Source organism: Rhinopithecus roxellana, chromosome 6 (genome assembly GCF_007565055.1).
Source record: "Rhinopithecus roxellana isolate Shanxi Qingling chromosome 6, ASM756505v1, whole genome shotgun sequence".
NCBI lineage: Eukaryota > Metazoa > Chordata > Mammalia > Primates > Cercopithecidae > Rhinopithecus > Rhinopithecus roxellana.
Genome location: NC_044554.1, coordinates 110,749,116 through 110,762,776, shown reverse-complemented (window position 1 = coordinate 110,762,776; position 13,661 = coordinate 110,749,116). Strand labels below are relative to the sequence as shown.

The 13,661-nt window shown below is 45.8% G+C and overlaps 1 long non-coding RNA gene across 1 annotated transcript; it reads right to left on the bottom strand.

Moving 5' to 3' along the window:
* Positions 1-522: 522 nt before the first annotated feature.
* LOC115898366 lies at positions 523-7,431 on the bottom strand. Its single transcript, XR_004058101.1, has 6 exons — positions 7,355-7,431; positions 6,073-6,185; positions 5,406-5,570; positions 2,609-2,756; positions 2,244-2,376; positions 523-623 (listed from the first exon to the last, which is right to left on the bottom strand). It is a non-coding gene; the product is annotated as an uncharacterized LOC115898366 (long non-coding RNA).
* Positions 7,432-13,661: the final 6,230 nt, after the last annotated feature.

Below are 13,661 nucleotides of genomic sequence, written 5' to 3'. Positions count from 1 at the left end.
AAGCGAAGAGTCTTCCTCTTATCCTAAAATTTGGCATGTCCTGCCAGGATTTACGGCCACCAGCCTGTTCTCTTTAGGTCAGGGACAGAAGGAAGAAAAACAAAAGAAAGAAAATGAGAAACTATTGTAGGGACACAAAGAAGAGAGGGGGCAGGCGAAAGGTGGGAGAGAGAAAGCAATTACAGAAGGAACACTTCCTGGCCCATCCCACTATTAGAGGTCAAGGCCACAGACATAAATCTCCTTCCCATCTGCCCTGTGACTTACTACCTCTCCAAATGACCCTTTCCCATCCTCTCTTCTCCCTCCAGCACACACATGCACGTGTATGCAAACACACACAGCACTCCCCACTGATTCCGGAGAGGTCTGGAGAGGATGCATCAAATTGAAACTAACCACAGTCCCTTCAGAGCTACTTATCAGTCATGCCTAATTCCCAAGTTACATCACAACCATGGTGCATGCAATGGATTACATGTTTGATTAGCTTTATTGTAAGTTTCCTTTAATATCAATACCGAACTCTGTTCTGTGAACTCAGCCTTCGCTGTCCGGGTGCTGTGGTTCCTGGAAGGGGAAGGAAGGACCAAGGCTCGGGTAGTTACATCCAAAGGAACTGCCTGGAAACAAACCAGCCACGCTGGATTTAACTGATGGAACCAAGGGTTGGGCAGTTCTAGAGACAGGGAACAACGCCAGGGTTTCAGAAAGTACGTAAATACTGAGACCAGGGAGGGGTGGGAAGAGGGCAGAGCAGGATGGAGACCCTTTCATAGCTGGGGCAGAGCAGGAGCAAAGGTAAGGTGGAGGCAAGGTCCAAGCTGATTCCAGGTAGGGCACCTGAGTAGGGGTGTGTACTTATGGAACTGAAATAATACTGGATCCAGGGGACAAATGTCGTATATTTGAAAAGATTTGGATATGGCAAGTGTGCTCTTCAATGACTAGAACTGGAGGAAATGCACCCATGTCCATAGCAGCCTTATCACAGCAGCCGAAAGGTGGACACAACCCAAGGGCCCATTAATGGATGATGGATAAACAAAATATGGTCCATCCGTGTCATGGAACAGGATTCACCCTTAACAAGGAAGGAAACTCTGACACATGCTTCAACACGCTTCACATGCCTCCACATGCTTCACATGCCTTGAGGACATGACACTAAGTGGAAGAAGTCAGTCACAAAAAGACAAATACTGCATGATTCCACTCATACGAGGTCCCTAGAGTCATCAAATCCATAGAGACAGAAAGCAGAATAGTGCGCACCCAGGGCTGGTGGGAGGGAAGAGGGCGACATGCTTAACAGGGACAGGGTTTCCATTTTGCAGGTGACAAAGTTCGGGAGCTGGATGCTGGTAGTGGTTGCACAATCATATGAATGTACTCAACACTCTACTAAACTGTACATCTAAAAGTGGCTAAGATGGTTACATTTATGTTATCTGTATTTACCATAATAAAAAAAAAATCTAGAGACAGGTTGGGATGTTGGGAAGGAGGCAGCTAATGATCCTTTAAAGGGGTTGACAGAGGTTCAAGTTGAGAGTACAGGCAGGGGACATCTCTACCCAAGTGACTGTATGTCCTCTCCTCATTCCTGCAGTAATTTTGGCTTTGTTCCTCCACCAGCCCCCCCACCTCCGCATCCCCTCTTCCAGTTCCAATCACAGCAGCCTGATATTCTAAGAAGGCACAAGGCAGGCCAGGAAGCTGGAGTTCAGAATCATTTGGTAAAGGGTAAATTAAAATGTAGCAAAAAGGGCACCACGTAGAACCTGAAAAATAAATGTCTTTGTATATTTATGTAAAGAACCATTTTCTTAAATGTCTACCATGTGCTATTCTGAACTGCTTTGATGTAAAAAAAAAAAAAAAAAACTGTATTGTTGTAGAAAGGTGAACATTAAGAAATACTTTGCATTATATCCTGGCACCTTGGTGTATATGATCTAAGTTGACATTCGCAGAAGCTCAGTTGGAGAGGTCAAAGCCTGTCAGTCAGGGCTGGTCTAGGCCTAGCTGGCACCAGAGAGCCTGTGCTGCCCACAGCATCCTCGAGTGACAGGAGCCCCCCACCGCGCCGAGGCCCTGGCATCCAGGCCTGCTTAGCGCCGATCCATATGTCTCTCCCCGACACTTGGCAGCTGCTGAGTGGGTTTAGATGGCAGTGGTGAGAGCGATTAATCATCCCAGTGCACCTTTGATCACATTTTAATAAAATTATAAATCAATACCTGACAGTGAGCAAAGTCCTCAGAAGCCATGGGCAGTGGCACCAGAGCAAGTGCCAAGCCAGACATACGTCGGAGCAGTCAGGGACGCCCGGGCATGCAGCAGGCTCTAGCAGACAAGGCCCCACCAGAGTGCCTGGAATTCATAATGACATAGCCCATCCCTCACCCCGCTTTCTCTGGAGCGCTCGGGGCTATATTTGATGTTACCATGTGGGCTTGGGGTTCGATTCAGCCTGTAAGCACCTGTATAGCCACCCCATTGATAAGATGTTGAAACCGTTCCATGCTGGATGATAAACATCCACAGCACCAAGCCCCGAAATGACCTTCCCACCCCAGCCACTCAAACCCTTGCCCTCACAGACCTCACCACCATCCAGCAACTAAAAGCTGAAGCTCAGGCCCAGCAGGGGCTCCAGGAACCTTCTTTCCGGCACTGGCAGAATCCTTTCTAGGGCAGTTGATCCGCTGTCCTGAGAGCTGGATATTTTTAATATCATCCCACCTGGGCTGCTGTAATTTAAATCATGCAAATGAAAGCAGATTAGCCTAAAAAGATGCAGACAGGAACAAAAATGTTAATTCTGACATATGAGTATTCCTATACAATAATTTTATTTGCAATGCTTAGACAACTCCATTGATCAGGTCTAGAAATATACTCTTTTGAACAAATGTGCAGGTTTTTTTTTTAATGTTTCTAGCATCAGACTGGCTTCGCTTTGGAGTTGCAGTATTTGTAGAAGAGACGAATGATGATTTCCTGCCTGTCCCCTGGCATTTGACCTTCCAAAGTCCTATCTTCTGTCCTCTCAAAAAAATTCCAAAAAAAATTCAAAGATAATATAAGTACATAATTCCAAAAAAAATAAATGTAACGCCTTACTTTACTAAAGGAGATATAAGCAATTTATAATAAAATGGTATCTGTTTTATGTTTGGACACAGCTATCCCCAAAATAACAAACGATATTGTCTGGCGTGTATGTATGGATATATAGTGAGTACATTTGGATTCTGGAAAAAGAAGACTAGAAGCTAATTCATTCAAGTACAGAAAAGCCAAAGAGAAAGGTAAGGGTGGACACCAGAATAAAAGCCGTTTGAGTTGGCATATAATAAAACCATGCAAAAATACTCTGTGCTTCAAGGACAGAAAACCAAACACCGCATGTTCTCACTCATAGGTGGGAATTGAACAATGAGAGCACTTGGACACAAGAAGGGAAGCATCACACACCGGGTCCTATTGTGGGGAGGGGGTAGGGGGAGGGATAGCATTAGGAGATATACCTAATGTAAATGACGAGTTAATGGGTGCAGCAAGCCAACATGGCACATGTGTACATAGGTAACAAACCTGCACGTTGTGCACATGTACCCTAGAACTTAAAATATAATAAAAAAATAAATTATAAAACAAAACACTCTGTGCTTATATGTAAAATGGAATTCGGCTCTAGGCTCAAATGTTATAAACAAATTTTGCACCCTTGCATAATATTTTAATGTCATGCTGAACAAGAACAACTCTTTCTTGCACAGTACTGTTCTGCGCATTGAGGGACATCCTTGGATTTTACCCTCGTAATGCCCATAATGATCCCTTGGTGTGACAATAAGGAATGCTCCCACCAATTTCCCAAATTCCCTTAGAGGGCGTTATTAGCCCCAGTGGACTAATAAGTGAATCCCTAATCCAAATGGACACCATGGAGACTGAGACCTCACCTCCTAGTGACATGTTTGCATGAGTGTGTCATGACTGTCCGCAGGGCTTGGGCGGGAGAGAAAGCCCAGTCTTTTCTCCTGATGCTGGATGTTGGAAGAAAAGGGAAAGGCAGAGAATCACGTTGAAGATTAGGTTTTAAGCTTGAATGACCTGGATAGTGGTGCAGCCAGCGGTTGGCTGAAGTCAGCTCACACCAGCTCACTAGAGCCAATGGTGTGCCACTCCTCCCAATGCCACCGTCACTGACAACATGTGACACCCTCAGAATCAGCCGTGGTAGGAGTATTTACATGAAGAAATGAGGGTATTTTTTCATGAGCCTGTTAACATGAGGAGGAAATCTATTTCATCTACAATCCCCTTTCCCTCTCTCTCACCCCAACCAGCTGCCTCCCAGACACCACTTCCACTATAAGGGCAGAGCTAGGGGTAGACCTCCAGCAGCAATGTTCTAAGCTAAACATTTACCAGCACACCATGGGAACTTCCATCAATATAAATCAGTAAGAGAAGAAGAAGGGAATGTTTTAGGAGAAGATGATGAATTCAGCTTTACACATTTTTTTTTTTTTAAGACACAGGTTGTAACTCTTCACCCATGCTGGAGTGCAGTGGCACAATCATAGCTCAGTGTAACTTCAAACTGTTGGGCTCAGCCTCCCAAATACCTGGGAATACAGGCACTCGCCACCATGCCCAGCTTAATATTTTGTAGAGAAAAGGTCTTGCTGTGTTGCTCAGGCTGGTCTCAAACTCCTGGCCTCAAACGATCCTCCTGCCTTGACCTCCCAAAGTGCTAGGATTGCAGGCATGAGCCACTGCACCTGGCTGGCTTTAGACATCTTGAGTTTGGGGACGACAGTGTTTAATGACTAGTCTATAATTCCCTTAGGAAAACAGAAATTCTTGATAGACAATTCTCATTTTTTTTCTGTCCTAGAGAATGGGATGACTGCTGTGGTCCAAAGCTTAGAACATTGCTTGCTGGAGGTCTACCCCCAGCTCTGCCCTTGTAGCTGGAAGAAGTGTCTGGGAAGCAGCTTGGGTGGGTAGAGAGAGGGAAAGGGGATTGCAGATGATGGAAATCCCTTCCTCATGCTAATGGGAATTGACAAAGACCATCCTCTGACCAAACTCTAGTCCAGCTCCTCTGAGCCCTCTCTTTAACCAGGCCTCAACTTTGGCTATAAAAACAGCAGACTTTCAGCACAAAATATTTCATCCATATCCCCACTCCATGCTAAGTCTTAAACAACACTCACATCCTTTCTAACAGCCCAAGGTCAAATCCCTAACATGACCCTAGCACTGCTAAAGTGCCTGCCTGAGAAAGCTCAAAGCTGCTTGGAGGGTTACTGTCTGTTCCAGCTGATATCTGGTGACAGACAGGCCCCGGGAAACCCTTACAGCAGCTACTGCATAAAGCTTACCAGTCGCATGTCCTTTCTCTCCAGCTTCGTGATGGTCTTCCACCACCCAGCAGGTCTTCTCAGGGACCTGGGGCTTCTCTCAGGAATGCAAACATTCAGAAGAAGAACTCGCACTCTCCACCTTCAGCCCGGTGGGCTCCTTGCTCTAATCAGCACAACCTCCTCCTGTCACAGATGTGAGAAGTTTGCTTCTCCTTTCAGATAAGCACCAGGGAACAAACCAGTCTCCAGTCTCCGCTGGAGCCCAGCTCACCCGCCCCTTTCCCTTTAGGGTGCTCCATTGCCTATGCACAAATCCCAGCTGCATTCTGACCTCACTGGGGCACCTGCTCCATTGCAACGGTCATTTCTGAGTAAAGCCCATGCGCCCCCCTTTAACCAGCGCCCAGCTTTATCTCGCACAGCATGCCTGTCCTTTCCCAAAATGCCACACTCTAGGGTTCCTGTTTTGTGGTTCCTTTTTTCTTCCACTACTGCCCTTAAATAGTGCCTGGCACAGAGCAGGCTCTTAAAGAAGTCCTTTTAAATGACTGAATGAGCCAGGTTTTACGTCATCCAGAGTCAGTGGATACAGAAAGGTAAGAGGGGATACAGAGACACACCCTGTGCCCCACCCACTCAACTGTCCCCGCCAGACCAGGCAGTGCCCCGGAGCAGGAATACTCACTCGGAGGGATCTGGAAGCCTGCAGGACACAGAACCCAGGGTGGCCCCACACGGGAGCTGCTCCATCATGAAGTTCCCCACTGTGTTTCCATTCGTCATTGTCTGGGACCGGGCCTGCACTCACCACCGGGAGAATATTAAGTTAACAGGAACACATTAAGTGCTGGTGTAAATTAAAAGCCAAATCATTCTATAATCAAATAGTCATTATTCTGAAAGGAATGACTCACTGGGAACACTTTTATCAGTATTTATTGCCCCATTATATTATAATGGGCTATTTAATAATAAAAAAATACATTATATTGATTAGAACCCAGCATTGCATTCAGACAAAATCGCAGAGGTCCTGTGTATATTTTCATTTATCCTGTAATTTATTGCTCTCTGCTCTTTCATTTTTCCCTGATCTGTAGGAACAGTTAAGGACCCACAGATCTCTTACCCTCCCCTCCAGGGAGCAATACATGGGGACTCAATGAACCAGTTTTGAATTGGGTATTATTCTTCACTATACTTAGGGAAATCAAATATTGCTACTGAAATACACCTCCTGTTTTCTGGGACTGGGGACACACAGCCTCTACTTGCCGCACGGTGGGGAGGAAACAGAGTATTCAGGCCACTGTGACTATGGAAGGAGTCATGGGCAGTAGAGACAGGAAAGGCTGTGAGGAGCCAAGGGAAGGAGGCGAAGAGAAAGGGGGACAGGAGAGAAGGCGAGAATGAAAGGAAAATCAACAGGGGGAAAGAGAACAACAGGCTGAGGGAGAAGGAAGTACGTTTGCTGAATTCTATATTAAGAAACTGGTAAATGTCCTGTAAGTCAATAAAACCATAAACTTTGAGGTTATCTTTGCTATTAGTCAGAAAAAAATGAGAACCCTTTGTCAGATTTCTGCAAGTTAACCTCTAATTTTACAGGGTTGTAAAACACCTGGGTCTCAATCAATTGCTAGTGAGACAAAATTCCCCCTCCCATGAGTCAGACGACCTTCAACTGGGCTTACTGGAAGATGCTTGGCATGACATTCAAAGGTTGTGAAACCATGTTTTGCCCTTTTTCAAATGCTAGGCTACTTTTTCCTGAAAATCCTCTGCACGAAAAATTCTACCGCCCTTAGTGGGTCTCACATGAGGACAACTTCAACCCGAGCTGTGTTCAGCCTGGCCTCCAGGCCCCTGTCCTTAGGGCGGGACCCATCCTCTGCTTCCTGAATAACAAATACTCCTTTCCATTGCCCAGAAAGCATCCCCGCTGCCTCGTGAAGAATTAACTTTACCCAAAGAAAGACCCGGTCTCTGTCCCAGGTCCTGGGAGAAAGTCCCTGAACCCCTAGAAAGTCCCAAGCAATAAGAGTGTCTGTTCACAGTGGGCCCCTCCAACGATCTGGCAGTTTATACCCATGAGGTGACTCAGGATGAGGCCAGCCAGAAAGAACAGCCATATCATTCAAGGACTGGAGCTTTGAGCTGCGTGACATCAGCTGATATGGTTTGGATATTTGTGGCCACCCAAATCTCATGTTGAATTGCAATTGCCAGTGTTGGAGGTAGGGCCTGATGGGAGAGGACTGGATCATGGGGGCAGATTTCTCACGAACGGTTTAGCACCATCCCTTTGGTGCTGTCCTCACAATAGTGAGTTCTTGCAAGATCTGGTTGTTTAAAAGAGTGTGGCACCTTCCTCTCTCTCTCTCTCTTGCTCCTGATCCAGCCATGTAAAGTGCCTACTCCTGCTTCACTCTTCACCATGAGTAAAAGCTTCCTGAGGCCTCCCCAGAAGCAGATGCTGCTATGTTTCCTGTACAGCCTGCAGAAACTGGAGCCAATTAAAGACACACACAGACGTATGTTTATTGCAGCATGTTTACAATAGCAAAGGTTGGAACCAACCCAAATGCCCATCAATGATAGACTGGATAAAGAAAATGTGGCACATATACACCATGGAATACTATGCAGCCAGAAGAAAGAATGAGTTCATGTCCTTTGCAGGGATATGGATGAAATTGGAAGGCATCCTTCCCAGAAAGCTAACACAGGAACAGAAAACCAAACACCGCATGTTCTCACTTATAGATGGGAGTTAAACAATGAGAACACATGGACACAGGGAGGGGAACATCACACACCGGGACCTATCGGGGGGTCGGGGTGCAAGGGGAGGGAGAGCATTAGGACAAATACCCAATGCATGCAGGGCTTGAAACCTAGATGATAGGTTGATAGATCCAGCAAACCACCAGGGCACATGTATACCTATGTAACAAACCTGCACATTCTGCACATTTATCCCAAACTTAAAGTAAAAAATAAAATTAAATAAGTAAATTACCCAGTCGCAGGTATTTCTTTATAGCAATTCAAGAACAGCCTAATATATCAGTTCAAACAGGGAAGAGAAGGAGAACGGAGAGGGAGTTTACTGCAAAAGCAATGATTCAATCAATCATGCCTAGGCAATGAAGCCTCCATAAAATCCCCAGACTCAAAGCACAGGTGAGCTCCCAAGTGCAGAGAGGCCATACCATCACACATCCACGCTGAGAGGGTGATGGGAGCCCCCAGACTTCATCCTCTGTGTCTCTTCCTTTGGCCGGGTCTAATTTGTATCCTTTTGCGATAATGAAACTATGATTGTAAGTATGGCACTTTCCTGAGTTCTGTGAGTTGTTCTAGTGAATTCCTGAACCTGAAGGTGATCATAGGAACCCCATATTCCTAGCCAGGTGGTCTGAAGTGAGGGTGGTCCCTGATATCCCCAATCTTGTGACTGGTTTCAGAGACTTACACCAACATGGCAGTCTTAAAGGTTGTGCCCTGAACCTTGAGTATAGCTAACGCTGGGTACTTTCTTTACTATTCTTAGCTACAGAACAAATCAGCACACACTTGGTAGCTTAAAACGACGCACATATATTATGACCCAATTTCTGTCTACCGGGAATCCAGGCACGACTCAGCAGGCTCCCCTGCGGCACCAACGTCTCTCACTGGGTTGCACTCAAGGCATCGGCCAGGGCTGGAGTCTCCTCTGAGGCTTTACCTCTGAGCTCACAAGGCTGAGAGCAAGATTCAGTGCCTTATGAGTTGGGGCGAGATCTCAGCTCCCTGCCGGCTGCTGGCTGGAGGCCACCTGCAGTTTCCTGTCCTGCAGGTCTCTCCATATGGCAGTGTGCACCATGAAAACCAGCACGGAGGCCAGGTGCGGCAGTCTGCATATGGCAGTGTGCACCATGAAAACCAGCACGGAGGCCGGGTGCGGCAGTCTGCATATGGCAGTGTGCACCATGAAAACCAGCACGGAGGCCGGGTGCGGCAGTCTGCATATGGCAGTGTGCATCACAAAAGCCAGCAAGGAGGCCGGGTGCGGTGGCTCACGCCTGTAATCCCAGCACTTTGGGAGGCTGAGGTGGTAGATTGCTTGAGCTCAGGAGTTTGAGACCAGCCTGGGCAACATGGCAAAACCTCATCTCTATAAAAAAAAAAAAAAATACAAAAATTAGCTGGGCAGGACATGCACCTGTGATCCCAGTGACTCAGGAGGCGTAGGCTGGAGGATTGCTTGAGCACAGGTCAAGGTTGCGGTGAATGGGATCATGCCATTGCACTCCAGCCTGGGTGACAGAGTGAGACCCTGTCTCAAAAAAAAAAAAAAAAAAAATCCAGCAAGCGAGAGAGGCAAGTGAGTCAGCCAGCTGGACAAAATGCGTAACATCTTCTAATCTTACATAACATATTCACGGAAGCAACATTTGGTTGTTCTGTGGTGGGCAGGAGTTTCCACAAGATGAGATGCTGGAAAGTGGGGATAAGGAGCCCCTTAGCATCTGGCTGCTACATGTTCTATCAGGCAAGTCCCAGGTTGAAACCATTTTACTTATTTTAATTTAAACCACGGATGACCCCAAAGAAAGCCTAAGTCTGCAGAGAGAAAGTCTGCTCACTCAGTAGCAGCCCACCCTCTCTTTCCCTTCCTCCATTCAGCCCTCGGCTTGAGGCGCAGGGATCTGTAAGGAGGATGGACATGGACGTGAGTCTCAAGACAGCGGGGCTCAGCCATCAGGGTTCATGTGAGATCCCACTCTAAGTTCTGAGGATGTGAAGACGAGTAAAACAAAATGTCTGTCCTTAAAGGCCCAAAATGCAAACTTCAGGCCAAGGGACGTTGTCAGTCAGTAGACACATGGGGAATAGTAAGATTTGTTTTAGAAAGAGAATGCTGCGGGCTGGGTGTGGTGGCTCACACCTTTAATCCCAGTACTTTGGGAGGCCGAGGCAGGAGGATTGCCTGAGCTCAGGAGTTCGAGACCAGCCTGGGAAACATGGCAAAACCCCGTCTCTACTAAAAGGGCAAAACATTAGCTGAGGGTTATGGCCGGTGCCTGTAGTGCCAGCTACTCGGGAGGCCGAGGCATAAGAATCGCTGAACCCAGGAGGCAGAGGTTGTAGTGAGCCGAGGTTGCAGTGAGCCGAGGTTGCGCCAGTGCACTCCAGCCTGGGAGCCAGAGTGAGACTCTTCCTCAAAAAAAAAAAAAAAGAGAAAAGGAAGAGCATGTGGGTGGCAATGTGTAGGAGGGGACTACAGCATTTTTCCTCTTTTTGAAATTATTGAGAATTTCATTTCTGTCTTCAAGCCAAAGTCCCTGAAGTCCCTGAAGCCAGGACATCCTCCAGACGGAGCAGACGTGGAAAGACTGAGTCTTCATTCCCCACGTTGCCCCAGTCCTGTCTCCTCCCCTGGTGCCACTGTCCCACCCAGCATGACTGCTGGGCAAAGCTGGCATCCACGCAGGACAGCGGCTCTCTGCAAAGACACATTCCAGCCATAACGGCTCAACATCAGACTGGGTGCCTGGAGATACGCCATCCGTCCCTCTCCAAAGACGACTTTAATAATGAAATTGTTGGAACCGAGGGGACAAGAGGAGGCCATGGAGTCACTTCCTTGTCATACAGATGAGAGATAGAGGCCCAGACAAGAGAAGTAATTTGCCCAAGGTCATCCAGCTTTTACTGCCGAGATTTGTCTACAAGCCGGTTTTTCTGCAGGCTCCCAGGCAGGGCACTTTCTGCATTTTGATGATTGCGGAGGAGCACTCGCCCTTGGCTTGGCCCTGACTTCAGTTATCCAGATTAATGGCACCAGGAGGCAGAGGTTGCAGAGAGCCAAGATTGAGCCAGTGCATTCCAGCCTGGGAGACAGAGTGAGCACCGTTCTGCTGGACTCAGACGCTCGGTTCCGCGTGGGGCACCATGGAGAAATAAACGCTGCGGCTGCCTGGCAGCCTGCCCGCTGGGGACATTCCTACCACACAGGGCGAACCCTCCAGTCTCTCCCGGCCCCCAGGCATCCCTCATGAGGTCGCCCGGGCATCTGGGCCTCTTGCTTCTCCAAAAAGCAAAGTTGTTTTTCTCTCCTGATGTCCCTTCCTCGTCCTTTCCCTCTGGTTCTTCCCTCCCTCCCATTTCTATTAACTCCCACACCACAGTAAAGAGAGCTGATTTTTAATTATTTTTATACTCAATTTTATAATTTCAGTTTTTAATGCTGAACACAGAGAAGGAAAACATTTTAGATTTTTCTCTCTTTAAAACACTTTTAAGTTGTTTTTACATCTATAATAACTTCATTTGTATTACAAAGGGTATTCTTAATTTATTATCTATTCCCTGAGGTTTAATCAGCCTCAACAAGAAGGTCTCCCATTCAGCTCCTGAAAATCAGTGCAAAGCTGCTTACTGCTGAGTATGAATGCATTAATCAGATACTTTCCTAGAATTTATTCAATCCACAACTATATACTGATTGCCTACTATTGAGGTCAAAGCTTATTACATGGATGAGTCTTATTTTCAGGAAACAATTTCCATCTGCAGCAGCAGAAAAGAGTCTAGAAGACCCCTCATGTCTCCAGGAAAGTCTAACTTATTTATTAATAACTAATACAAAATAAGTTAAAGATGCTGTTAGAAAAAGGCAGGAAAGGAGCAATCAAATGTACTAACAGAAAAATAACACTCACCAAAAAAATGTTGCCATAAAATAATTAAAAATGGTGACCTGATATTTCATGTGCATTTTCTTAAATCTTAAGAATTGCCTCTATTGAGGAAGAACATCAGGCAGACACTCAGTTACTCAGGAAAGAGAGCATGAGATGGTAAGAACAAGAGGAAGCAGCAGTGGGCAAATTGGGAAAATAAATTGGAGAAGAAAATAAAATCATTGCAGAAATTAAGATGAAATTGGAATGAGACGAGGGCAAACCACAGGCGTAGATCCTGGCACAGCCACTAAGTGATTCCGGGGACAAAAAGTACACAAGTGATAGAGTGAAAACAAAAACTGAATCATTATTATTATTATTATTATTATTATTATTATTATTATTATTATTTTGAGATGGAGTTTTGCTCTTGTTGCCCAGGCTGGAGTAAAATGGCACGATCTCAGCTCAATGTAATCTCCACCTCCTGGGTTCAAGCATTTCTCCTGCCTCAGCCTCCCAAGTAGCTGGGATTACAGGCATGCGCCACCATGCCCAGCTAATTTTGTATTTTTAGTAGAAACAAGGTTTCTCCATTTGGTTAGGCTGGTCTTGAACTCCTGACCTCAGGCGATCTGCCCACCTCAGCCTCCCAAAGTGCTGGGATTACAGGCGTGAGCTACCACGCCCAGCCCCAAAGACTGAATTTAAAATGACTAGAGAGAATAGAATATATGGAGAAAATAAGTAAAAGCAAGTCAATGCATACATAATTAAATTTTTTTACCAAAAAAATCAAAATAATGGAACAAATTAAATTTATAATTGAAGAACTCTTTCATAAAATAAAATAAAGATTTGTATGTACACATTTAAAAGAAATACAATGTACCAGGGAAAATTAACTCAAAATTGTTGACCTTACAACATGGGCTACTAAAGTTACTGAACTTCAAAGATTAAAAAGGAATCCTTCGTGCAGCCAGACCAAAAAAGTCACTTCTAAGGGAAGAAATCGGGCTTGCCTCAGCAAAATTCAGAGCCAGTAGACAATGTAACGATACATACTAGGCCTTCAAGTACAGAGAGTGTAAGCCAAGTATTTTGCATCCAGCCAAATGGTCCTTCATTTATAGATGACAGACAAAAGTTTTTAACAGGAAAGAATTCAAATGATATTGCTCTTATGAGTCTCCTTCAGGAAAGTGCTGGAGCATGAAACTCAGCTAACCTGAAGACTGGTTTGTTACACAGGTATACATGTGCCATGGTGGTTTGCTGCACCTATCAACTTCTCATCTAGGTTTTAAGCCCTGCATGCATTAGGTATTTGTCCTAATGCCATCTCTCCCCTTGCCCCCCACCCCCTAACAGACCCTGGTGTGTGATGTTCCCCTCCCTGTGTCCATGTGTTCTCATTGTTCAACTCCCATTTGTGAGTGAGAACATGTGGTGTTTGGTTTTCTGTTCTTGTGTTAGTTTGCTGAGAATGATGGTTTCCAGCTTCATCCATGTCCCTGCAATTGACATGAACTCATTCTTTTTTCTGGCTGCCTAGTATTCCATGGTGTATATGTGCCACATTTCCTTTATCCAG